The sequence below is a fragment of the Thermobia domestica genome, chromosome 4 (assembly GCF_964235325.1).
Source record: "Thermobia domestica chromosome 4, izTheDome1.hap1.1, whole genome shotgun sequence".
NCBI classification, from domain to species: domain Eukaryota; kingdom Metazoa; phylum Arthropoda; class Insecta; order Zygentoma; family Lepismatidae; genus Thermobia; species Thermobia domestica.
The window spans coordinates 37,284,694-37,312,344 of record NC_137457.1 but is presented as its reverse complement, the minus strand read 5'-3'; the positions used below and the strand labels follow the sequence as shown (position 1 = coordinate 37,312,344).

General features: G+C 32.6%; 1 protein-coding gene across 1 annotated transcript in view; it reads left to right on the top strand.

Annotated features, from left to right (window-relative positions):
* The first annotated feature begins 16,637 nt into the window (after positions 1-16,637).
* Positions 16,638-27,651, top strand: part of LOC145683294 (uncharacterized) — a 130,499-nt gene continuing 119,485 nt past the window's right edge. The window contains exon 1 of the mRNA XM_081754653.1: positions 16,638-16,664. The gene's annotated coding sequence lies outside the window, so the exon portion shown is untranslated. The remainder of the gene's footprint in view (positions 16,665-27,651) is intronic.

Below are 27,651 nucleotides of genomic sequence, written 5' to 3'. Positions count from 1 at the left end.
TCGAATAGGGAGAGGAGCAGATACTCACTTTAATCAAGGATTCCGTTAAAATAAAGGAGTATCAAAATAATGGAAGGAATTTAAAATCGATCTTCAACCTTCTCGTAGTATCCCCTGCCAACTATTGTTCTTGGAAAAGTGGACAGAATTCCAAACCAGAAAACATTTTTTAATTGCAATCATTACAATGGATCCACGATTTTGAAGTTTGTAATTTTCACGATAGATTCTGAATCATCTGTCCTAAAACGCCTTAGGCAGTATGGTTTCTTCTTTATTAAATGGTTGTTTCCTGTCTATACTTGGAGACCACCCCTAACGTTCAAAGGATGGTTTCAACCCTTAAATCTTTACCATTGCCGAAACAATAAAAAATCCGTGTCGATTATTTTTCGATGATCGACAAGTATGCAAAGTTTCATTGAAATCCGTGAGTGATATTTCCGTAAGTTTCCTTGTAACATTAAGTACCATTATAAGGAATGAGTTATATGAATTACTTATTAGAAGTATAGTGTAAGGAAATTTCAATATACAGCAATGTTAGTTACATTTCAGGCTTATAAAGGAACATTCTCCTTAACTCCTTGAGCATAAAACCTAATAACTAAAATTTCTACAGTACGCTATCATAACGATCAGGAATAAAAAATTACAAATTTTGAATCAAATATTTCGCTGTCATAGGAATCAGTCATAAGACTTATGGGGAAATTGTTTATTTGATCGGAGAGAGAATGTACATTACTACAAGGAAAGAGGTTGATTCTTTAGAAGATAACTATTATTGTTCTTAAAGAAGCACTAAAATAACAATTTGCAATTTCTAAGAGATTAAACACAGTATAGTTCGCAACATATATTAGGCCTTACACAGAGTCAGGCCTTATGACGTGTGATTAGTGTCATACTAAAATGTTTGACTAACCTGTGTTTCCTGCAGTGGCCAGGCCTTTAGCATGACGCTAATCATACAACAAAATGACTCTGCAGAAGGCGGAATAAGTTTTGTTTCTGACTATACAAATATTTTCCTTTTATGTACAAAACAATTAAAAGCTTTTCAAAAATTATTCATATACTTTTGCGTTTAAGTCACACACTGAGAATGCCTTTTTGCAGGTTCTAGAAAAAACGCTATTGAAAACTGACCGGGGAAGAAATATACTGTTAGAAAGTGAATATGGATGTTTAGTGATGTTTCTGTTTTCTGCAGTAAAATTGAATCACATATTAATTGATATTTCGTGACACTTTGTTTAGCTCTGATAAGTTCAACGACTTGTTGTGGCATTTAATTTACATTTACAAGAAATTTGTCATTTTTTCTTGAATGTCTCTGATAGTCACAGTTACAAATCTGCAGTTTAGATGCATAAAACTCTCCACTCTTCTTTCTTAAAGATCCTATAGAATCTTTATTGGATTCAATCCTGAGATTGAGAACGCTATTTTTAAATACAGATTCAATATTTCTGATCTCGTCCTATTTTTTTGAGCACGATAATGGACCTTTTTATTCAAATGGCCCTCGAAAAGGTATTGAAAGAGCTTTCCTCTTGGATACGTACATGTTGATGCGCAAATGATCAGAGTTTCATAGTGTGTATGGTTTTATAAAGGAAAACAAACAACACGTGAACCATTAGACGACATGCAGCCGCAAATCATTATGGACCCGTTGTATTTATGTTCCCTGTGAACAATTTGATAGAAAATAATGCTTTCGCCCCTTTTAAACTCTCCAGCATGATTACTGAATACCTTAGGGGATGACTTTCTGAACATGTACAATACTTCATTACACCACTACTACTTTTTGATTTTTTTTCTGTCCTTCGTTTCTTGGAGAAGGTTTTACAATACGGTAGTTAATTTCCTTCAATCCTCTAAATGTCAATAGTCGATGCAACGTACAGTCGAGCTTCGCACATATTTATTTAAATTTTCCTGGGATTTCGGTTAAATTTACCCGTAATAAATACCTTGATCGTCTGATATATCGTAAATTTTGCTCACATTTATTTTACCAGCAATTTTACATTTTAAGAATGTCTCTTTAAGCAGCATTGTAATCTACCATGTTACTGCCTCGGTCAGGATACGCCTTTCTTTCGATCTGTCTGCACATGATATATGTAGACAACCAGAACAGTTTTTGGGTATCCAGCATTTCTCTAAACAAGGGACGTAGTATTTCATCAGCGTTCAGAGAAAACGTTTGTAGAATTAGTTATCGGCATGTTTTTCTCTTGTGAATCTATCCCTTGAAAACAACTGAAAAAATTGTTAAAATGTATGTTTCTTTTCCATTCTCTTTGCTTTATACTGAACGCAGTACTGTTTGTATGATCAGGAATATAATTTATTCTTTTTTTTTGCTTTGAAAAAGATATATGTTTAATTTCGGTGAAATGGCAAAAAGTCCACTTATTTCTTTCTAATAATAAGTGTGATCCTGTGAGATGCCTATGTTGGTTCTTGCAATAATTTTGCGAACCATTTCCGGGAAAAGCTCTGTACATCGAAATATTTTATTCAAATATGGGTTTGTATACAGTGTTTGTGGCCAGTGAAATACATTGCCATTATGATTGTACACTTCTCCGAAATATAATTTTTCTAGTCATTTTAAAATTGTGCAATTTGCAACAACACACTTTTAATATTATGACAGGAATTTAAAAGAAAAAAAGAGTAGTGGTGCCTTCCCAGCATATCTGCTTTGCTGTTAATAATGTTCAGGTGATATTCCACTACTTAATGCTATATTAATTTAGATGATAATAGTACTTGGCCAATGCTAACAACTTTGTTTAGAAAGACAACAGACATGATTTTGAACCCAAAGAATATCATGAAGATCAAGGAAGGTTACAAGATGTTGAACCAACTGAAATGAGGTTCTACAGTGTGTTTAGGGAGGTGAGTCTTTAGTTCTCTTTTACTGCTGCAATCCAACACTTTCGTGCGTACCGTTCATTGAAATCACCAGCAACGGTACTAGGATTTCGTTCCTCACTTATGAGAACAACTTCAATGGCAGGTGAGAGTCATGGTACATGACCTGAAGAGACAAATGAAAACCCATTACCTGATTCATTTTATAACGTTAACGTTCTGAAATTTCATTAGTAATTAAAGTTAAGTGGAAAATTACTTCTGATTCATATGTCCAGTCTGGCCTAAAATATAGTGGCACATGCCGCTTTATTTAAAATACTAGACCGGAATTCAAAATATCAGATTTCAAGATGGCCGACATAATGCCAAATAATGTCATCTGTTGCACTACCACCTCAATGTGCATATTTAAAGTTTGAATATATTTTCTATACCAGTTTCGAAAATTGTGCAAAATTTTGCACAAGGATGGTGCTAAATTTTGCGTCACCCAATACAAAAGTGTATGGTAAGAATATTTGAAAAGGAACAATACGGAAATAAATAAAATTACCCCGTCAGACTCGAAGCAGTTTCAAACGTATTGAATTGCAACAAAAAGGAAGCAACGCGCAAGTCTATGGAAACAAATACAAAGTTTCCTTGCACTCGTTTGGATAGATAAAAAAAAAAACATGTTAACAACTCTTTTAATTTGTGAATTTTGTAGTTGAAAAGCGTATTTGTTTCGTACGTACAATCAAGTTTTATTAATTTTCCTGGGTATTATTTTGTTCTAAACGTATCATTACATTAAGTAACAAAAGGAAAGATGCTTCAAACAGCAAACTGTGAGATGTGTCAGGAAGTTTCGTTATTTTCTGCTATAACTTCTATTGTATCCAACGCACTGTTGCAAAATCGATAGTCTTAAGGAACTTAAGGGGCGTAATTATAATTTGAAGAAGTGTATAATTCCTGAATGATATTTGGATTCATTCAGGTGTTGCAAATGCATCATGTTGGAATAGCTCGGAAGTAAGCGAAAATGAGTACGCTTACACAAGTACTTGCAATGTAAATAAGAGCTAAGTACATATGAAATAACTTAAACCCATCTATTGATACGTGAGACTTCGGGGAAGTTCCAGATGCCATCTGTTAGTGTGTATGGCGTAGTTGTGAAATAGTAGGCCTAATGAATAAACAGAACCCTTGCAGATAACCCAAGCAAATTTTGGAAGAAACCGGTCATGCATCAGATGCGCATTTTAGTTATACTAGCGAAAGTTGATAGGATCTCTGTTCACTTAATTCCATTTGTCATTGAGAAATTATGCTGAAACACGTATTGCCAAATGTTAGATAAATGTCATATGGACAAGAAATAGCGCATAAGCAAATGATTACACATGTGAGTTGCTTCGAATTACCTAGGTTCAGATCACAATTAAAGTAAACAGCTGGGTAGTCTAAGAAAACGACGCAGTGACAAATTATTCGTCACGTTATGATAATCTTACATACGTGTGTGAACATGAAAGTTAGATGAGTGCTATATAACGGAGCGCACTTTTGCCATAGCTACATTTGGCGGTGAATACAATATAGTCTGAGATTGTTGATTGCGCTTTTCATGGTGGTGCAGGTATTCTGAAGGATGATTTTGACACTTCTAAAGAAGTGCTAAACAGTTCTATGCTACTTACAATTAGAATAAAGCTTTGCTTTTATCTATAAAGTACACACCGTTCTACGACGGTTTCAACAGATGCAAGTACTGGAATGTATTAAGCAAAATCACGACCTTAATCGTATTGAATAACTTTAGAACTATTTCATATATCCTTTGATATCTCGAATATCATTCTCCAAATCGCCCACTGTTCTCTTCATAATATTGTTTAAAAAATGGAGAATAATTCCTACAGATGTTTAGAATAACGTTGTAAATATTTTTCTTAGTAGTGTTAAGGTTGTCACTAGGATGAATTGAGAAAACTGAATTGAGAATTGAGAAAAAATATTACTGACCTGCGTTCGTTAATGGCAATATAGTGTATGTGTGAAATTATTAATGTGTTCTATAAACAGTATAATGTGTTGTGTAAGGAGTATATTGTGTTCTGTTAAATATAAGAACAACACATACTTTTTATATTGTAATAAATTAATCATTTATTTTTGATACGACATTTTAAGAGAAAATAGTTATACAGTTGAAGTTAGCAGAATTAACTTCACACTTTTATCAGTTAAACACTAATGCACTCTTTTCGAGCATTGCGAAGTTTTCCTAAACTGAATTACTTCATTAGCATTGAAAACATATTTATAAGATTTTTATTAAAACGCATTGAAATATATTACCTTTGAAGTCATTAAACTTCAGTAACTACAATCATGATATAAAACAAACCTAAGTAACTTAAGAAATGAATTTTAAATAATAGGTAAATTTTAATAGTTATAAGAGAAACCTATAATTTGAAAATATTCATTTCAAAAATAACTCAATAAAATCAATAATATGAAATTGAAGGAGTTTCGTAATATTTTCATTACTTTCCCAGGGAACTGAATGACCTAGACTCACAGAGGATAATGACAAATTTTCATATGTGTATAGGATAAAACTAATCTTATATTTTTTGTAGTATCATCGCCTCCATCAGTTGTGCCCTCGAGGTCAGAAAAAGGCAAGTTGCATTATTGAATCTTAGAAATTGACATGTTAATTGTTTAAGTTTTCAGATGCTTCTTTACTTTTCACTAACTGAATGTACATTTTTAAAAATTTATTTTTCTATAACATTTCATGTTAGCATGTAAACTATAACAATTCCCTTTTCTTAGTCTTCTGTAATTCAATCTCATTTTCCTAATTGATGATTTCTTTGTTTATTCCATAAAATATTGATAATTTCCTTTGTTTCTTTAAATATATTACAATATCGCATACTTTCGTATTTACAGTATAACGGTCATAGAATAAAAATTTAAAGTGTAAATCAATCACAAAAATGTTTGAATTATCCACTTTCCTTTATGAAACTTTAAACGCATAGAAAGATCTATGTTATAACAATGACATTTATTCCAGAGATTAGGTACATGACAAGACACAAGTCCTTAGAATTTCAAATCTCTACATTACTTGCGTCAATGAAAATCAGTATCGTATGAATCCACCAAAGGGTGACATCGACACCTCTACATATGCTAGTATGGAATGTTAAATATCTTTCTGGGTAATATTCTGCCACAAGCTTTGTGCGAGAATCCACAAATCATCCACATTTACTGGTGGTGGACCTTGATGAAGAAGTTTGCACCAAACCATATCTTAGACATGTTCTATTGGCAAAATGTCAGGCGACAGGACAAGAAAGAGAAAGTAGTCATACCTGGCGTTCTGCTAAAAAGTATCCACATTTTTCCCTGTCGCCCACCTTGTCCTGTCGCCAATGCTTTGTGTTGTTGAAATATAGGGTCTAGGGTTGGTTATAGGTATGCCATCACACGGGCAATAAAACATCGCCAATATAAAAGTTGGTGTTCACATTGACTTGGATACGGATGAGCGCTATCGCGTTTTGTAACTAATGTGATCGCACCCCATCGCACTGGGCCTTCATCCACTACGACACTCAGCAATGCAAGCTGGCACTTACCCGCTCACAACGCTAACGTCGTACGTGTATTAGTCCATGACTGTAGATCAGGTTGAAACTGGACTCGTCCGAGAACACCACAGTGTGTGTGCAAATACCAGTCTATTGCATTTTTGGTTCCTGGTCATGTGGAGCCGTCAAGAACGTACGCGAGCAACCAGCCCAGCCTTCAGCATACGATGTCAAGTAATCGACGCGGAGATTGCAAAACCCGTTCGTTAATCCAACATTGAGTCCACACTATGGATGCCACTCTCGGGTCCATTATGACTGTCTCGACAAAGTATCTATCATCCTGTCCTGCTCGTTACATTCAATAATCCTCTTCTGTCCACTGCTCCAACACACGCATCACTCTCGTCGTAGCATTGCAGCAACGAGCAACCATTTGTACATACGACAATGCTGGTTCCACTGACAGTTCATTCTGCCCTGGTAGATCTTACTTAATTGCGTATATTGCTCTTTCTTTTACATCGACGAGGCATATTGGCTCTTGCCACCTGTTTCCACTTTGACTGACCACAGTCCACTGCTTCCCTGCTCCTTGCACTGACCTTGTGTGGTATAACTCTGATAAGACACGAAAGATGTTGCCGGTCATACCTGGGGTCTATTGTCTGAAAATTTAAACACTTCCTCCTCCAACAACCTTATAAAAATTCGCTAAGTTTATGTTATATGGGGCATTCTTTCTGGGAGTTACTACTTTCAGGAGCTCGAGTGTATTATTGAGCTAGGAATAAAGACAAATTTCCGGTATTAATTCATAACTGCTGTTTACACAGATAATTAATATCTTTATATAAAGATATATATATATATATATATATATATATATATATATATATATATATATATATATATATATATATATATATATATATATATTAATACTTTGAATAAATATTCTGCATAATTATAATTTATATATTTTCATTTATTGAAATAAACGACACAGAATCCTGCACATGTTAGAGCAGATACGCATATTACTTATACGTACACTACATACGCTAAGATATACATTATTTGACTGGAACAAAAGTATATACTCTTACCAGCTGCCCGAAGCCATTAGATACGCAATGAAATGCGTTTGGTGTAATACTTGTAAAGCCACATGACTTATGATTTCTGACAATGTCTTATAAATTTGTCAGAAATGAATTGTGGAGTGAAAGTGTAGTGAAACTGTTTTACTTAAACTCGAGATAAAACTATTTCCATGTTAGAATCATGAGTTATGTTTCACTAATAATTGCATACTTTATCTCTGTAAAAGTTTGAGAATGAACTACAAAACACTTATTAAATAGCGACATTTTACACATAAATTTATAATTGCCTCAGTGCAAGACCATAGTTTTTCTTGCGTCATTAGTGACCTTCATTCTATGGAAACAAATTATAAATACATATAATTTTATCGTAAGTTTTGACAAATGTAATCTTATTCAGATAACGCGCTCCTGTTTATTGAAAGCCATGTACTGCAGTAGATAAGTAATACATTTGTTTAACACAGTAATATATATATATATCATAAGAGCTGAAAATGAATATGATAATTTTACAGCGGACCTAATTTCGCGGTTGTAAAGTCTCTTGTCCAACACGAAATATGATAGTCAAAGTGCGGATTGTCTCAATTCTAAGATAGACGATGAAGGTAGTACCTGCGTCAAACTGTGTTTCCGAAGTGATTTATTATATTAAGTTCTGTAAATTACACAGGGCATTGTATGAGTTTGTTCGTCAAGAATCAATGTTGATCTAAATATTTTGCAAGTGCTATAGCTGAGTATATGGACCCAACATCCTGCTAAATATCTCATTGCCTACAATGCTTCAAAAGGTACTTAAAAATCCAGGCAGATAGGGAAACCAAAATTTCAACACCTTTAATACGAAAAATTTGAATTTTGATATTTTTGATACAACTATGGCACGGAGATAAAATCCAGTGTAGTAGACATGATTAGAAATTTTATTGTGATTGTTAATATGTAGTTAGGGAAATCAGGATCACGTTTTCAACCAAGTAAATATTTGAATACACAGAAAGTATACTGAAGCTTATCATTCTTTGCAGCGAATGTTTGGGTTTGAGCTATAATTGTGTACGCGTATAAATGAGTTTCTTCAATATAATCTATTTTATATATACTATTTTGGTTTCTCATTTTGTTAAACGTTCTGCGTGTATGAGGTAAAGTGTGGTGTTCATTTCTTTGAATATACTTTTCTTACTTGTTATTTATATCTTGCATTATTACATATAAACACAGTATAGCAGTATCATCGAAAATATTGATCTACAAACTTAAGTAAAGCCGTTCTAACAATAAAAGCCTGACTTATTCTTCCCCATAGATGACATAAACAGCGTTATAAGCATATGGTGAACATAAAGGATTGTATAAAGTTTAGTTGCAAATAGCAAGGCCTATGATCCTCCCCAAAGAAAAGTGTTTTATTCTTCTAAAAGAAACTTTCTTTCAACCAGTAAATGATTTTGTTTTATATAACAAGCTACAGGTAAAAAGGCTTAAAATGTGTTCCTATTCTTGCCAAAGATTTGCGATTGGGTCAAGCAAAATTTCAAATCATAGTATGTTGGATAAACCGCTCCAGCAACATCAAACATCACAAATAGTAATACTAGTACCGCAGTTACTAATCTTGGATGTATTCTGAAAATCATAAGCGAGTTAAATGCCTGCTCTGAAGATACCGTGTCTAGTGAAAAATCTTAATTCGGATGGAATGGGGTCAATGACCTTTGAAATATAAATCCTAATCGCTGTCCTACAGAGAGGCGCGGTTACTCAGAAATCGTTCACCTCTGGTGCTTGGGGTCCCTGATTCGATCCTGCTCGCGCCGTGTGGACTTTATGGTGGACAAACACCGTACTGGTGGTTTTCTCGTCGATCTCCCGTTTCCTGCATTTTACCTATTTCTCACCTTTACCGTCAACTTTAGTCTAACAGACATATTCGTGGGACGTAAAACTTAAAGATTTCTTTTCATTTTTTCGTTGTCTTACAGCTTCTGAGGCCCACAGCATAACGATCATTATTTCTCACGAAAAATAATTTATCTTGTCTGATGTGAACTTCGGAACTCCAAGGCATCATATATTTTTATTCTCTATTACTAATTGGATTCTAAGTACACTGTTGCAAACTATATGTGTGAAATTGTTTAAGTTACCACTTTTATTTATATCAGCCACTATGACGTATTTATTTTATTATTTTGTGTGCAAAAACTGTGAAACAGATCAATAAGTACTTAGTACACTGTAGTATATGTACAAAGGGAGCTTGTAAAATCATTTGGTTGGGGGCAAGTAAAGTTGATTAAAATGGGGAACAGTGGGTTATACTTCAGTATTCCAATGAATTCAGGGTTAATCTTTTATAATTTCATCCCGATTATCCATGGAATTTCGAAATTGTTTCAAATTTTGTTTCCGCGAAAAGATATGCAGTGTAAAGGACATTCATAGACACTATAGGGATGTCACTAGAAAAGCAGTGTTGCCAACCCAACGTAAGTTACAATTTTTCTAGTAGCACAACGTCAGGTTTTTGCACGTATGGAATAACATGTGAAAGGTAAGCAAACAAGTTTCGAATTGTCTGCCAGTTTTGTAAACTAACACCACTACGACATCGTAAATATTACAATGAATTCATTGCCAGAAATATCACTGCTTTCATTTGTTAAATTTACTTTGTGAAATAAAATGTTGAAAACACAGTCTTTTGCATCCAAATGTGACAGTGTTATTTCCACTTTGCTGTATTCGAGCTCACTACCTTCTTTGTCGGATTCATTTAAGAGTCCTTTAAGTTCTTTCTCAATTGAACTTTGGCGAAGAGCACGATTTGCCATTGTTCCAATCCTGCCATCAGATTCTCACATACAGTCACAGTCACAGAATAAGGAACTAACAATTTTATATGAAATATGCGTGTTTCGTCAACGTTGCGGGCTGCTGCTTGTAGATTCTACTATTAAAAATACTTGATAACACCAGGGGTGCAGCAGCAAAGTTATTTCCAATCACTACTGAAACTTTACGCTCTCTCTTTATGTATACACCATGCCTCAAAAAATAAAGTAATAGAAAATAGAATATTTAGTGGCGAAAAATAGTCAGAAAAATGTATATAATAAATTTGTGTAATGTGCAGTTGACAACACTGCACCAAAATAATAGCTAAGGGTGAATCTGCATGTTACAATACCAAAATTGTTTCAAAGGAAAATAAAATAAATAGCTAAAACATTGGAATATAGCAGTTAACGTATGCGGCGAATAACCCCTTAGTCCTACCAAGGGGGGGTTCCGAGGCCCACAGTAATTTCTTTATAAATAGATAAAACAAAACACTGAAAACTAAGGAAGTACGTTTTATGAAAAACGGGTTTAAGCTTAACAATATTATTTTTTTTAGGTTTTTTATACAGTTACAAATGTTACAGAATGTAACAAAAACAATTTGTGCATCTCCGAGGCCGTCCTTGGTGATCCTAGGGTTAATATCAATCTAAAGGAACTTTTCAGTAATCCTTCTATGAAAGGACAGATCCTAATGTAATGTAAATGTAATAATGCGACGAATATAATAATATAATATTCAAAATGCAAATTCATAATTCTAACTGCGAATTCAAGTCCATGCAAGGCTAATATATTCATCAGTGACAATGTAAAAATTATCGACGTTCAAGCTTTGCGGCACTATATTATTATCGAGGAGGTGCTGTAAAATTTAGTTAAACAGAAAAAAACAATTGACATTCTCCTGCAAAAACATTTATATCTTGACAAGCTCATACATCTACTTATCAATCTGAAACTACTACTGACATAACGAACATCAATCCAAGATAATGAAATTCTTTATTTCTCGACATATGAGATTTGAACTCTCTTTTATACCTACAAGAACGAAATTGTCCGTTCTTTAAGAAGATAAAGGTAATTACGTGATAACATGGCTTAGAACCACAGTCAAATAGATTTATAACAGGAGATTTAAATTGTCAATCTGAAGCTTACGGGAAAGCTCGTATTAGTTACCATTAAAAGATAATGTCCACATTCATGAACAGTAAATCCTAATAAACACAAAATTGAAGAACTTACATAAATAGGAGTAGAACACAATATTGCGTGTTATTTCCTGGTAAACAAGAAATGGATAGGAAGCTGAAAACAAAATCAATATCATCATCTTAGGAGAAAAGAAGTATTTCAATTTAGATATAGGTGACACAATGTACATTGAAACTAGATAGCATATTATATTTTAAAACATGACCAGATTAAAAAAATTGTGAGGAAAGCATAGTCTGTTTAGTAAATAATACTGTTAAGGTTTTGGCAAATTATCTTTGCCGAAACTTTAACGGTATTTTTTTATTAAATAGTATATGCTCCCAATAGAGTTCTTTTGTCTTTCTCAAGAAGTTCCAAGCCTCGATGAGTGATTCCATAATCAGATTTTTTCGTCACTCGATCACTTTTTCAATAAGCTTACGAGAGAGGGTTTGGATGCTCTTCCTAGGATTGCTCGACTGTGGTAATTATCTACGAATTCTGGTAGTGACCTTGGTCATAGATAATTTATAATTTTTAATGCTGTGGAGATGAATGATGATACTTTGATGAATATGGTTAAACCAACCGTGCTCTTACAAGCTGTACGTGGAAAGAATTAGCTATGTTAAACATTATCATGTTTTTTCTGTACTGACCTATTTCTTGCCTAGTACAATTATAACGCTCATAATTGTAACATGCCTATCTAAGTTAACAAAACAATCTATAATATAAGACACAATATGTTTTCATTAATACACTAACGCAATGGGCATTTTACACAGTCTTGAATTTAAATACCCGCATTCATGGAGGTAGGTTTCTAACTTACTACATAGAAAAATCTATAGCCAGAATATCGTTAAAAAAGTGTCTTAAATATGTAACTTGTTCCAAACAACTCCATCAACATATATTATACTTAATAACGGTAGTATCAAAACGAAAAGTTAGCCTAAATTCTTCAGAAACAAGTAGACCAATATTTGCTCATTTGTAAAGGTAACATCTGAAAGCAAGAGAACTATTAAGCATACGTTGACTGGTTGGAAATTAAAAAGTAACAAAGCATTTACTTGGAAAACATTACAAGTTAAACTATGGCTACTGGGCACTAACGTACAAATAAAAACACTAAATAGTGTGATCGTTGCAGAATTGTGATCTAGTAGAAAATCAGTTAAATTGCATATAATAGTCAATTTTATTTCTTGAACATAATGCATGTTAAACGAATAACAGTATACAGTGTACATGCACTTGATAATGCAGTCGATAAGTGCAATTACATAAATATGTAATCTTTTTTAAATGTATCAAGTCGAGAGAAGACAGTTCACGTTTCCTGTCCCTGTCAGGGTATTTGACAACAGACTGAATAAATGTTTCAGAGCTACTGCATAGTCTTTAAATATTTATCGATGTCAACCAATAGTAAAACTTCCACAGTATATGCGTTACTCACTTGATTTTACAACTCATTTAATTATTGATAATTATCAACATACATTGAGTTTACCACTTCATATACAAGCAGTACTAGTTTTTTCTCTTCTTAGTTAGCAGTTTCTTCTCCATCCATTAGTGAAAATTACTAAGTGCAGAGAAACTATTCATATTCTTGATATGAGTGCAAATTTTTTCAACATTCTGATTTAACTTTCGTTCACTTTCTTAATTCAAAAGCTTTATAACATAAGACTTTATAGGCACAATTTCAAATAATATTGTTATATTCTCATATAATGTCAAAGACAGCTTCTACATTATTAGGCTAAGTAAATTTTCTGCTTAAAAAAATTTATTAAAGTAGGTGTTTTTTTAAGTATGTTTTCAAGCTATAACAATCTGTTGCAAGACATTTGAAATTAATTCCGGTTTACAGATCACAAAACACCAGATACAAAGTTGTCAACTCGACCATCAAGTAAGACTTCAGAAATATAAATAATTGTTATGGCTTTTTAATATACAGGGGTATACAAACATCTAAAAACACTGCATACAAGACATGTAAGTTTGGCCCTTCACTGTACATCACGTGTTGCGGTTACAGATTGTTTTTTCTTTCAATGTGTCATGTGGACCTTCCTCTTCCGTCAGCAATAACCAGTTCACCTGTGAGTGTCGTGGTGTTAAAGTGGTGCCATAAAATGGGCGACCTGAGAGACTTCCAAAGAGGCATAATTGTTGGTGCCCGTCTCATTGGAGCTTCAGTGGCAACAGTGGCGAACATTGTGGAGGTATCGAAACTCATTGTGTCCACTGCCTTGAGGCTATACACAATTCATGGCAAACGACGTCTGCATAGCACAACAGTGGTCGAAAGAAGTCCGGTTAGATAGGGACCGCAGATCATTAAAACGGTTTGCAGCAGCTAAAAGGAAGACCAATGCAAAGAAAATTACGTCTGAACTCAACTCTGGCCTACACAACCCGGTTTCATCGAAAATAGTGCGACGGGAACTTCATAAAATGAAAATGCATGGCACGGGCGCTATTGCCAAACCCCTGGTCACAGCAATAAAAGCGAAGAGGCGTATCCAGTGATGCAAGAATCACAAGGCGTGAACTCATGAGCAGTGGAAATGTAGTAGTACGATGAATCGATCTTCACCTTGTTTCCAACAACCGGTCGTGTTTACGTATAGAGAACGCCACAGCTGGCCTATGATACAGACTGTCTGCTTCCAACTGTAAAGCATGGGGCGATTCTGTTACAGTATGGGCAGTGATATCCTGGTTTTCTGCAAGTCCCATCATAGCTCTGCATGGAATAATCAACGCTTAGGCGTATGAGGCTATTTTGGAGACCAGGTTCTAAACATAGCAGAAATATTATTTCCTGATGGTGATGGCATCTACCAAGATGATCTGGCAACCCTGTCATGCTGCAAAAACGAAGAAATCATGGTTTGAAAAGCATGACCGGGACCTACCACACGTCCCCTGGGTCCCACAGTCACCAGCTCTCCACATCATTGAGCCATTGTGCTCTGAGTTAGAAAGGCGTGTACGGTCTGAGTACTCTCCACCAGCATCTCTTAAGGAACTGGAACATGCTTTGGAGGAACATTGGTACAAAATTCCTCACACCACGATTTAGGAGCTATACACGTCCATTCCACGTCGAACCCAAACTGTTTTGAACGTAAAAAGAGGCCACACACCATACTTGGTATGATTTTCAGATTTTTGCAAACGTCTTAGATGTTTTTGTCTAACCATTGTATATTTCTAGATCGGAATGGAGGATAATTTGTCCACGTTTTGGTCATTTGCGAAATAATGGAACACAATTTTGCTAGCCATATATACCAAAAAATATTTCTTATAAGGATTATGTTTAATGATTCATTTATGCTACATAATATTATTTCGTTATCACACATTCTCTCTATCTTTGAAGCAATAACAAAGTAAATGTATTTCTTCTATAAAAAGTCTTCAGTTACTTGTTTCGAGTAGTTTAGCTCGTTTTTAATTATAACAAGATGCTAAATTCATTAACTGTTCTACATATTTATCATTAAAAATATTTATGTTTACTTGATAACATATCATTTGCAATTCTATGTGATAATAATTTTTTACAACCTTGAAATGACGAAACAAAACTATTAACGTGAATCTTATTATAAATCATATCTAATTATATAAATGTAATTTATAATCATATTTTTTATTCGGGCTAGTTATAATATATTCTATAAAATGTTAGATTTATATCTTAATTGGATAATTCCACTCCAGTTTATCAGTTTGTTTATTTCGATTACTTTTCCTTTCGGGAAACTTCGAAATTACTATTCTTTTAAACAAGTAGTAGAAATTATTAGTTATCTTATTTAAACATAATCATTTAATTATCACATTCATTGGTATGTTATCAATACTGAAACAAAGACCTTCACACTATTATAAAGTCTGAAATTACAGAAGTTAACCTACCTACAGAAAAATGTAATTTATATTTATTTATATTCATATTGTCAACGATGTCATACTGTGTACTGTATGTTAGTTAAAATATTTCTTTACGGAGATGCTGAGAAAGGGCAATTTTGTCTTAACCAACATAAATTACTGCTGCGTTTCCAGTATATACTGCTGTAACTTTCTTATTTCTTGTAATCTTATTCTGATTTCCAAGGAAATCGCCTTATTACTAATACGTACATATATATATTCCCATTACTTGGTAACTCTACATACATCTTTGTACTAATTAAACATTTAATGAAACGTAAAAAATTTCACTTTATCCTTTAAGAACGTAATGGTAACATATTCGAATTTGAAAATGTTATGTGATAATTTTTTACTAAGGTCATAGCCCCTAATATTAGTTAAGATTATTTTCAAAATAGTATTAATGGTTTTAATAGTTCTGTATATTATTCTTCCGGAGTATCAAGTAAATACTAACTTATATAATATAAATATTACGTTGAAGGTAGATAACTTGCAAATAATAAATTTCAAAATATTACTAGTAGTTTGCAATAGCCCACTTTTTCAATTATACGTATTAATGGAGCACTTCAACTGGTAAGATTCTAAGTTTATTTAATGTATATTACCTTTGAATATTGAATATTACCTTTTTAATCATAAATATGATTCTTCCACTAGTCTTAACCTCAAAGGAGTCTCTAAGGTTCTCAATAGAGTCATGTAATATCAGAAAACTTATTCTACTTCAGAATTAATTCTGTACTGAGAAACAAAGAAACTCGTATGGTTATTTGAATCAATACACATGAAGTGTTATAACACATATAATTGTATGAAAACTTAAGTATATTTACACTTAGCCTTATTTAGTCTTAATCTGCAATCTTATGTTTCATCAAAAAATTTTAAGGTAGTAATAATATAGTCTGCGTATGTATAGTACGTTAGAAGTGTAGTAAGTCCATGGAATGTACATTTCTTGTTATTTAAGGACCAAGAGCAACACCACCGAGATATACACCAGTTGAAGGTACGAATCTTATGTTTAATTTACACTCACTCTATTATTTTTAGTATTTCCTTTGAGCTCATCCATATATTTTATTCAAACATGAAATTACTGTCAACACATGGGAATAATATTATCTTAAGAATTCAAATGCATTAATGTTCACATTTCTACTGTGATTATGTATACAATGAGTAAAAAGTCAATTGCAAGTACCATCAATGAAAGCAAATGTATATACCCATAATCGGTAATTGTTGCAATATGTTAGGACTAGGAGGAACCTTTATTGTCCGTGTCAGGTGAACAACCAAATCTTGATATCCGCAATTTTAAACCTCGCTCAAAACGCTCAAATTGGAATTGGATCATGTGATACATGAAGGGGGATTAGAATTTTATGGGAAATAAAGTAGTATAACATGATTTAACATAATTGTAATAACTTGCAAGTTATAATCACATTATATTCAGATTACCTTTCCAATTCTGTTAAGTATGATTTATGCATGTTTGAAGAAGAATCATTCAAGTTTAATGATCACGGAGCAATGAGCCAGCTGTGTTTCGTACACTTTCATCCTATATCAGTTGGTTCAAAAAAATATCAATATCCATTTTACTTTCCACACACACCGTTGACTTTAGGTGATCTCACAGGTATGAATCCAGCTGTTATAAATCAGTTGATCTGGTAATAAAATCCAGTGTGCCTGGTCGATCAATATATTTACCACGAAACTTTTCATTAAGATACTGATGGATCTACAGCTCATAATTATGTGGCACCGTGTTATATTGATAAAATAGGACAACACTGCCATCTAGTGCCAAAACCGAGACAGGAAAAAGTTTTTTGTAACACCTCCATCTAATCAGTAAAGCTAGAAAAAATAACAGCCAAGTATGTAGAACTAGCCATTTTTGTTGAAAGGAATATATCTAAAATATGCCCAACTAACTAGATAAGTTGTGGGATAAAACAAATGGGCCGATGATCTCTGTCCCCACACAATCATCCCCTCCCCAGTTTCCTGCACCAAACATTTTACATGGACCTGTCCAATTGGAGTTATATGGAAACCAGTACCTTGGATTTTGTTTTTCTATTTCCCCTGTAACAAACGTTTGTTTGTTGGTGTGTAAAATGCAGATTGCTGCGTTACAGACCTGCCAAAATTGCTCCAAAGCCAAATAACTTGATTGTTTTAAGAAATGTTGCTCCTACTGCGACTTTTAATAATATCCCCTATGTGTTGTTAAGACTTTGGCATAGGAAGATTTGCCGACGTAGCAATATAGTGATAGTTGCTGTGTGCTAACCTGTGGAAAATAACAATCTATGCCACCACTTCTATCTTCTGTACATTCACCACTGGCAGTCTTGGACCTACCTGAGCGTGGCATGTCCTTGACAGTAACTGTGTCTTCGAGCTTATTCAGTAACCGTCGCATTGCATTATGTTGAATTAGAGTATGTTGAGGCTGCCTTTCATTAAAATCACAAGCTACAAGTCTGACATTTTTACCAACCAAAATATTGAAGAGGTAGATGCGATTGGCATTAGATAATAGCATGACTCAATATCTTGGACGAACTTGTTTTTAAATCTGAGTCCTGTGTGATCATAAATTCGAAGTTCATATATTTAAATCAGATTACACTATTAATTTGTTCTTAAATTCTAGCTGAGCTTAATATATCTCACTACCCTCTCCTCATTTAAAGCTTTTGCGCGAAATTCAGAATGGTTGATAGGAAGATGGTGGCCGTCTTTATGATACGCGACATAATGGTTACCCTCGGCGTAAAGGCGTTCTTACATTTACCATATTCTGTATACAATGACTTTCGTTTTATAAAGGCTGCGAATGTAATCTTGACTCACTATTTGTATTACTTGCTTCATGCATAAGGAAAATATTGTTATATTTCATTATATTCTACAAAGTGCCATGCCTTATCTTGTTTTTCCTGTTTGCATTTTCTACTTCAACATTTATGTTAGTAGATAGTCAACCTCACTACGAGCGCATTTCCCCCTCCACCCCCTAACTACCAAAAAATTATGAACCCACCACTAACCATTACACTTTAACCCAGAAGGAGCCAACTAATTATATAAAGTTACACGGCGCAAAGTATTCCCATAACTACAAAGTTAAAGTGAGATTGAATAGGCTTTTATGACATTTAAAATCATAAAAACTTACATCTAAAATATTACAATGGAATCCTGCACAACATATATTTATCGCATCTTAATCTCCAGTTTATAAGCTTTCATTTAACACTTGAGTCATGAAAATCCGTTAATAATTAGCTTTAAAAACTCAATAAGTAGGAATACATACAACTTCGGAACAGGTGATCTGTCACTAATTCATTTTGAACGACTCCAGTACTAACATTGGAACACCACAACACGAACAGCAATTCAATTACATACTAACACACAATCTGCTCAGCGACATATATAAAAATTGCCTGGAGCATGCATGCATACTACCATCCCACACAGCCAGTCTAGCTGCAGCAGACACCAGATGGCGGTTGAGAGAAGAAGAATGAGCATATATGTACATGAGATTTATAGTCTCTTTCTTTTTCCTTTTCCTCACACCAACATACATATATATGCATTAGCCTCCTCATGTCAACAGACCTTTTTAGCTAGCACTCGTGAGATGGAGCTATTAATGATGTAATCCCACGAGATGGGACTACGCAATAACTATGACATAATCCCACGAGATGGGACTACGCAATAACTATGACATAATCCCACGGGATGGGACTACGTAATAACTATGATGTTAGTTGATACACGTCATTATATCCTTCCACCTTCAGCAAGAAAGAGAGAGAATGACTTACATATAGCTCAACATGATTTCCTCAACATGATTTCCTCAAATAAAACAAAGAAATTCACAACTCACAAATTGTAATGCTGTTCTCACTAGATCTTTTTACCATGCAGTGTCTCCAACTCAATATATTTTTTCGGAACGTTCCTGGATTTTAATTTTTCAAGATATCGCTTTAAACATATAGGGATGAATTCACCTCATTACTAATAAATATGATAATTGTTAAAAATTAGTTGGCAACACTGGGAGTCCCACCCCCAAATAACGTTATTATTTAATACCTCTGTCCCTAATTAACCGATTTCAAAAATTCAAACGGCAAATGAATACTAATAACATAACCAATTTTCTAAAATGCATAAATGGTTACATAACGCAAAGGATACTTTTCCCTTTTTCAATATCTCCACAAATTTCAACAAATCGAAAAAATAAAAATACTACCATAAGTCAAATAAAATTTTAAGACTTTTTTAAAGAATAACGTTTTCCCGAAAACTCAAAAAAAAACCGTAAAAATTCCCGAAATTTTGAACTTGCTGTAATTTCGTCAAATATTAACCGATTTTCAAAATTCAAACGACAATCAATAGACAAATAAATTTCCTATCTATTGAATGTCTTTTAAATTGCATAACTCTAAGGATATAATTACAAAAAACTCAAATAAATCCCTTATTTATACATGTATCTTTAAAATTCAAATGACATTGTGTTCTATATATCCAAAGGTCTTAGTTTTATAGTCTGATATTATAAAAAACGCTTATACACTTAAAGCATACTTAAAATTACAAGGTCAGATGTTGATAATGAAATCATAAAAACACTTAAAACATACTTAAAATTACAAGTTTAATTTTTGTTATTTTTGGATTCATTTCTAAAGTAAAACTGATGTATTTTATAACCATTATCGAAATCTTTCAAACCCTCATACTTAACAAACAGCTTATACTTTTTTATATCTTTCAATACTTGCTCAGTTTCATCATTATATCTTTGTGGTAATAACGTCTTATATTTCTCATCTAAATGTACTAAAACTCTTTGACCATAACGCTGTGTTTGAATCAATTTCCATAATGTTACCTCATACGCTTTACATTTTTCTAACTCATCTATGCGAAGGAATCTCAATGCTTTAACATCATTTTTTATTCAAATAATTAGCCATAGTTTATTTATTATAAGGAAAATGCTCGTTTTATGAGAAATTCATAAAACCAATCCTCTTTTACATACAGAAAATTTACATACAGAACTCAACAGTTGGATAATTATCTTTTAGACCAGTGTATTTGATTTTTATACCATCTTTAACGATCTCATCAATCATTTTATCTGTTAAGTGTTTTGTAAATCTAGGTGGAAGAAAGACCTTAAAATCCTCACACTCAGCTAAAATGCTCTTCCCAAACTTAGTTTTAATCTTTTCCATTTTCACAATCTTATATTCTGTACTTAATTCTAATTCTCTTAATCCAATAACTTGTTTTTGTTCAAGACTTCAAAGTTTATTTAAAAGCTCAATATGACTTGACATCATATTTATTATATAGAAAATCAATGAACACTCTTCAATTTTTATCTTCACCAAAAAATATTTAATAATTTTTTATCACTTTTGTTTATGGAAAAACTTTAATACAAACATACATTTAACTATCTAAAACTCTTCTACTACTTTCTCATTCTTAGGGTCATATGTAAAGATCTTTTGTCCAATTAAAATCGCATAGCATATAGTATTAGCAGCCACAGCTTCTGCAAAGTCTACTACAATCTTTACGTTTGTTCTCTCATTTACCGATACATTCTTTCTCTTACTACAATTAATCACATACATTGGTCTGTTATCTATAAACTCTTTAGGGTCATAGTACATTTCGATATTGCCACATGTTATTCTCTTAAATGCAGTATAATCTTCGTACATCTTAAAATAATCCTAGTTAGCAATATCTAAGTTTCTTGATTCTTTTGGAAATACCTCATTCCTCCCATTCTTAAGATAGATTTTCTTTACCTTACAATGATCAAATTTACTTGCATCGTCTGTTTGTTTGCCACTTCTATCAGTTTGGAACATTACAACTACAAAATCAGGCATATCAAATTGTCTAGAATTAAATGGAGTAGTAACATCAAACTCCAAGAAAGAACCTACAACAGTCTTTTGAACACATTGATAAGTATGGAATGAAAACATGATATTAGGTTCTTTAAGAATATTCAACTTTAACTTGTTTTCATAATTAGATTCGTATTCAACAATAGGCATTCGTATCTCCATACTTTTTATTGTTATTTTTCCATCATGAGGAGCTGCTGCACCTGCTCCTGATCCAGTCAATTTATACAAGACATCGTTATTGTTGTTAGCTTTTGTAAATGTTATTCTCAATCCACCTTTCCACATAACATCTTTATAATCACTTAAAAAGCCAGGAATTAATCTCAATGGATATAAAACACTGAAGTCCTTTCTTAGACCAAGTTTATCATCTGTTTCAAATCCTGCTTGTTTTAGATATTCAACTTCTGGTTTGGAAATCTTTAATTTTCCGACAGCTGTTGTTGTTATTCCTGGTAGCTCAATCTTATCTATAACAACACCATGCTTTCTAACCTCAATTTGAGAAAAGAAGAATGGTAAGAAGTTATCTACAAGTTTTATAGTATCATTTGCACCAAATGTTCCTCCGACTGATGCACCAACAACTTCAAAAGTCATATGACAATCTGCTTTGTGTGGATGTATAAAGCCATCGCCCACATCGAAATCAAACTCAATATCTTTGTTAGCTTCATTCAAATTATTAAACGTTCTTGTGTTAGCTTTAAAACTCTGTAACTCGTAACTCTCAACACTATCCATTTATTATAAAGAAAATCTTGAAACAACGCTTTTATGAGATATACCCATAAAAGAATCATACATAATAACAATTAAAAACTTATAATCCCCATCCTAACTTAACCTTAGCATTCATAGCAGTACCAACCCCAAAAGCAGCTAATCGTTCACCAATTGACGCATCACTACTAAATGCTCTTTTCCATGCTTTACTTTCTAGTTCCTTATCTGCAATATGTCTTGACTCTGTATCTTTATTATCTCTGTAGTATATATCGTGTTCTTTACAAGCCTCATCTAATGGGTTAATACCTTTATCACCTCTTTCTAATCTTTCTTGTAGCTTTGTTCCCGGACCACAATACGAAAATCCTGGAATATGTAATTCGAATGGGAGTTTATTAATCAAATCATTTACTAATCCTTTTCCAAGCTTCTTATCATTCCAGAGTCGTGGTGGTAATGTATTTAACATCTTAATCAAATAACCTATACCTTTTGGATCATTAGGAATAAATTGTGAAAGCTTATTATTATTCATACTCACTATACCTACTTTCTCATTATAAAAATTATTATTACCAGCCTTTTCTTCTCCATCTATAACTATTAACCGATCAATTAACTTTCTCACATCATCCATCAATATATATTCTTTAGGTATCTCTGTATATTGTTTAATTCCTTCACCAGTCCTTTTAGGAGTTGGAGGTGAAGATGGTTTAATATAATTATCCCAAATAGGCTTGATAATATTAATGTACTTAGAACCTCTATTAGATGCTACTTTTTTATCTCGATTATATTTTTGGAAGGCAGCATCTGATTCTATTATTATTTCCTTGTACTGTTCAAAATCATCATCATCATAATCTTCAATGGTTTTATTAGTATTCATCGTTAACAATTCCCATAGACCTTCTGTTCCCTTATAAGTTTTACCATTAATTATCAAATCATCACCATTCACTTTAACTTCAGAATTTCCTACCTTATTTATTATTTTTCCTTCTTCTTCTACAGTTCTTATTCCAAACATACTATCATTTCTTTTACTATAATATTTCGTTGCAATCTTACCAAATGATTGTGCTGTTGTTAAAGGCTCTACTCCTTCAACTTTGTCTTTAATTTGTTTTCTCATTTGTTTTATTTCTCCCGTTATAGGCGTATCACTACTACTTGGGGAACTATCATAAGTTATATTTTTAGGTGTTTCTAGTGGACTAGGACCTATTGAAGCCGTCTTATGTAGAACTGGAACAAGTTTAGTTATTAGATTTTTATTTTGTTCTGCTACTTCTTTGATCTCACTTCCTAAGTTTTGAATAGCATCAATTACAGGTTGTTCTTGTGTCTTAAATTTATCATATATACCTGCTCTTTCTTTCTTCCAAGATTTGAAGCCCTTTATCAAGAACTCCTTTAACTTGATATTCTTATTAATATCTTTCTCATCCATTTATTATATAGAAAACGAACAAACGCCAATAAACGCCAAAGAACGTAAATAAACGTGAAAAAAGTCAAACGTTTAAGAAGTGTTTTATCTTGTTCCTATACTTACCATTGTTTACCTTCCTTGTCATATCAATTACTATAAAACCATAATCTTCTTGCCAACATTTTGAACATATCTCTTTAAATTTATCATAAGACATATCTCCTCCAACAAACTCATTATACACACGTTTAAGATTAGTATCATCTTGTCTGAATATGCATAGGAACTTAACGTTATCTCTTATAAGCTGTTTAGGTACTTTTGAATATGTTTGTGCAAGATAGAAACAGTCTAAATGTCTATGCCTACCTCTTGTAAAGTAATTTCTAACAGTATCTTGATCCTCTTAAATGTAATCGGCAAACACTACTACAGAGTATTTTTCACATTCATCAATAGGTACAATAGAATCATTACCGCTTAAGAACGTTGCTATTTGTTTCTTAAACTTTAGTTCTGCCTTTTCAAATCGATTTTTTAACTGCTCATACTTTGGCTGATTCATGCTTTTAGAATATATATAGAAGTAATTATTGTTTAACCAACCTGGCTGTAATAAAAAATTAAATAACAAAAACGTCTCACCACACCCAGATGGACCCACGATAAGGCATCGAATATCATCAGGTATAAGCTCTCCATTTCTTTTATAACTGTTGTTTCTTTTATCATCTCTTTTACATCCTAATTAATAATTTTCTTACTCATTTATTATAGAGAAAATCGACTTTTTATGATCTTATATCTTTAAGTTGTTCTCTGATCTTAAGCAACGTATCTTCTATATATATGTTATCCATTTCACCATTTAATGTTATTATCATCTCTAACTGTTCTTTAAATGAGTTAATACAAGTGACAATGGTTTTATATTCATCTTTTCTTTTGCTTATGTTTAACTTAGAAGACAAACCTGTTATTATAGCACTTCCAGTTGCAAGAGACGTTGTTAATATTGAGTAAATTGTTACAGGTATAAAAATATTAATAAATCCAGTTGTTGCAGAAAGTATGACTGATAACGTGATCAAAGTGTAGTATGCATATTTAACAATTCGTAGTTTTCTCTTTTTCTTCTTTAAACTGTATTCCAACTTTTGAATAACATCTTCTATTAATATGATTACTTTCTCTCTTGGAATATCTCTAGGTAAATCAAACTCATTCATTTATTATATAATAAATGGGTAAGGTATTTAAGTTAACGAGTGATACTTCTGTTTTAAAGAAGAAACTCCATTACGAATTAGACAACAGTAGCAACTATTTAAGTATAGGACTAGTTGGGTTTTACAGCACATATCTAACTCCAAACATAACAACAGAATAAAACAGTTTCTCTTATGGTGACAGACAAGTTTTTATACCAGAAGGGCAATACAGCTTAAACAGTCTTAATGAATATTTAAAATCTCAATCCATCAACATAACATTATCAGAAGATCATTTAAGAAACAGAGTTAAAATAGAAACTGATAGTAATGATGTTACAATTGGGAGTAAAGGTACCGTCCTCGGGTTTAATGTTTTTAAAGTTTTAGAAAAGAACAAAACACATATTGGAAGTATGTTGCCAAAGTTTCATCCGTTTGATACTATAAATGTTCACTGTAATATAGCAGATGGCATGTTTGTTAAAGATACAGAATATACACATAGGGAAACAGGAATTTTAGCATCATTCAAAACAGATGTTGAGTTCAAACATAGTATTATTTACGAGCCTACTTATCCATTATTTTTCCCTATATCCAAAGACAAGGTTGACAATTTTGAGATAAGGATAACAGATGAGAATGATTCCTTAATTGATTTTGTTGGAGCAACAACAACTGTATTTTTACAAACTAAGATTTTCTCTTAAATAAATAGGAAGATGTGTTCTGTTAAAGGTTGTATGTTTAGTGCTCCTTATAACGAACTAAAGGATTTAAATATTGATCATGTATAAACAAAGAAACAACTTAACGATAAAGCCAAGAAAATTAAAGAAGGTAAAGGAATGGATTTAACTTTAACTACTGCAAAAATGAAAAAAGATTAAGAAAGAGCATATGGGTGGTTTTATCTTTACAATTCCAGCCATTTTAGCAGCTTTAGGAGCAGTTGGCTCATTAGCAGGTGGTGCAGCAGCAATTACTAAAACTGTACTGGATGCTAAGAAGAATAAACAAGAACTTAAAGAACAAAAAAGACATAATATGGCTATGGAAGAAAAGCAAGGAGCAGGTAAACCAAAGAAATCAAAAAACTAAAACCATTGACCAACTTCGATAGAGAGAGGTTGGTTAAAGAATTAAAGATAAAACAATTTAGAGGCGTATTTATGAGTGATGAACTTCCACAAAAACCCTATATAAATGAATGTGGTGTAGTTAACTTTGATAAATCAGAAAACATTGGTACTCATTGGATATGCTATTGGAAAGATAACAACATAAAGTACGTCTTCGATTCTTATGGCGGTGTTCCTCCTAAACAACTAGTACAATATCTTGGTACCGAAAACTTATTTTACAATGACGAACGAATACAAGACTTTGGTTCAGTTATATGTGGTCATCTTTGTAGTAAGGTTTTAAATCTTCTAAATCAAGGGTATTCTTTTAGTGATGTTATGTATATGATTAAAAATGATTAAATATTATTAAGTTTAAGTACTTTTATGGTTTATATTCATAAAAGTTTTGTTTTAAGATAAATATGGAAGCTATACACAATAGATTTTTAGATTATTTTGAGAAAAATGAGGATGAACTAGATGCACTAGTTAGATTTAATTTTAATTGGTATTTTCGTGATGTTAGTAAGATAGACTTACAAGATAAAAACAACGCATATACAGTTGTTCAGTTATGGAAAATGTTAATACCTAAATTTTTGTACACGGGAGAAGAGTTGGTAAAGTTATATCCAATAATTACCTTAAAGGATATGTTATCAAATTATAGCACCGCACCATTAAAAAGCAGTAATTGTGGTAGTAAGTCATTAACAAAAGGCAGGAGTACATATATTTGTCATAATTGTTCTGTAGCGAATGGTTTTGTTTACAGTACTTGTGAAGGAATGAGAGCTGCTTGCGTAAGAAAACCATGGTATGATACTATAAAAAGATTTAAGTTACAGTTATCTCGTTTACAAGCTTTACAGGATAGAATTATTCCTGGAGATGTGTTCAAGGTGTTAAATGATGAATTTAGAGATATATCAAAACATTTAATATCAACAAAAGATGTTCTAGAAGTATTAAAAAAAACAAATACACAAAATATTATGATGATGTTTATTTAATACACTATCACCTTACCGATCAAAAACCATTAAACTTACGACATATGGAAGAAACACTTATAAACGACTTCGAAAACTTATACAAAACCTTTAAAGAACTGTATCCGAAAAGAGTATTGTTTATTAACTTGAAATGTGTATTGTACCATCTGTTGAAAAAGCACGATGTTCATATTGATTTTAAACATTCATCTAAACAAATAGAGATGTTAAAGAAATGTTTTGAAAAATTAGGATGGACATTTTCTGTATAATAAATGAGTATGGATATATTTGGTAATGTTAAAGATAGAAAAGATAATGTTGATATTAGTGAAGAAAAATTAAAATTGTTGGAGAATTTAAATGATGTTGTTAGCGTAAGTCAACTTAGATCAATAGAAACCCAATTAGAGAACGATAGAAAACGATTTGAAGATGTATTAGAAACGTTACAAGACAAAAACATAAAGAAAGAAGATTTTCAAAAGGTTAGG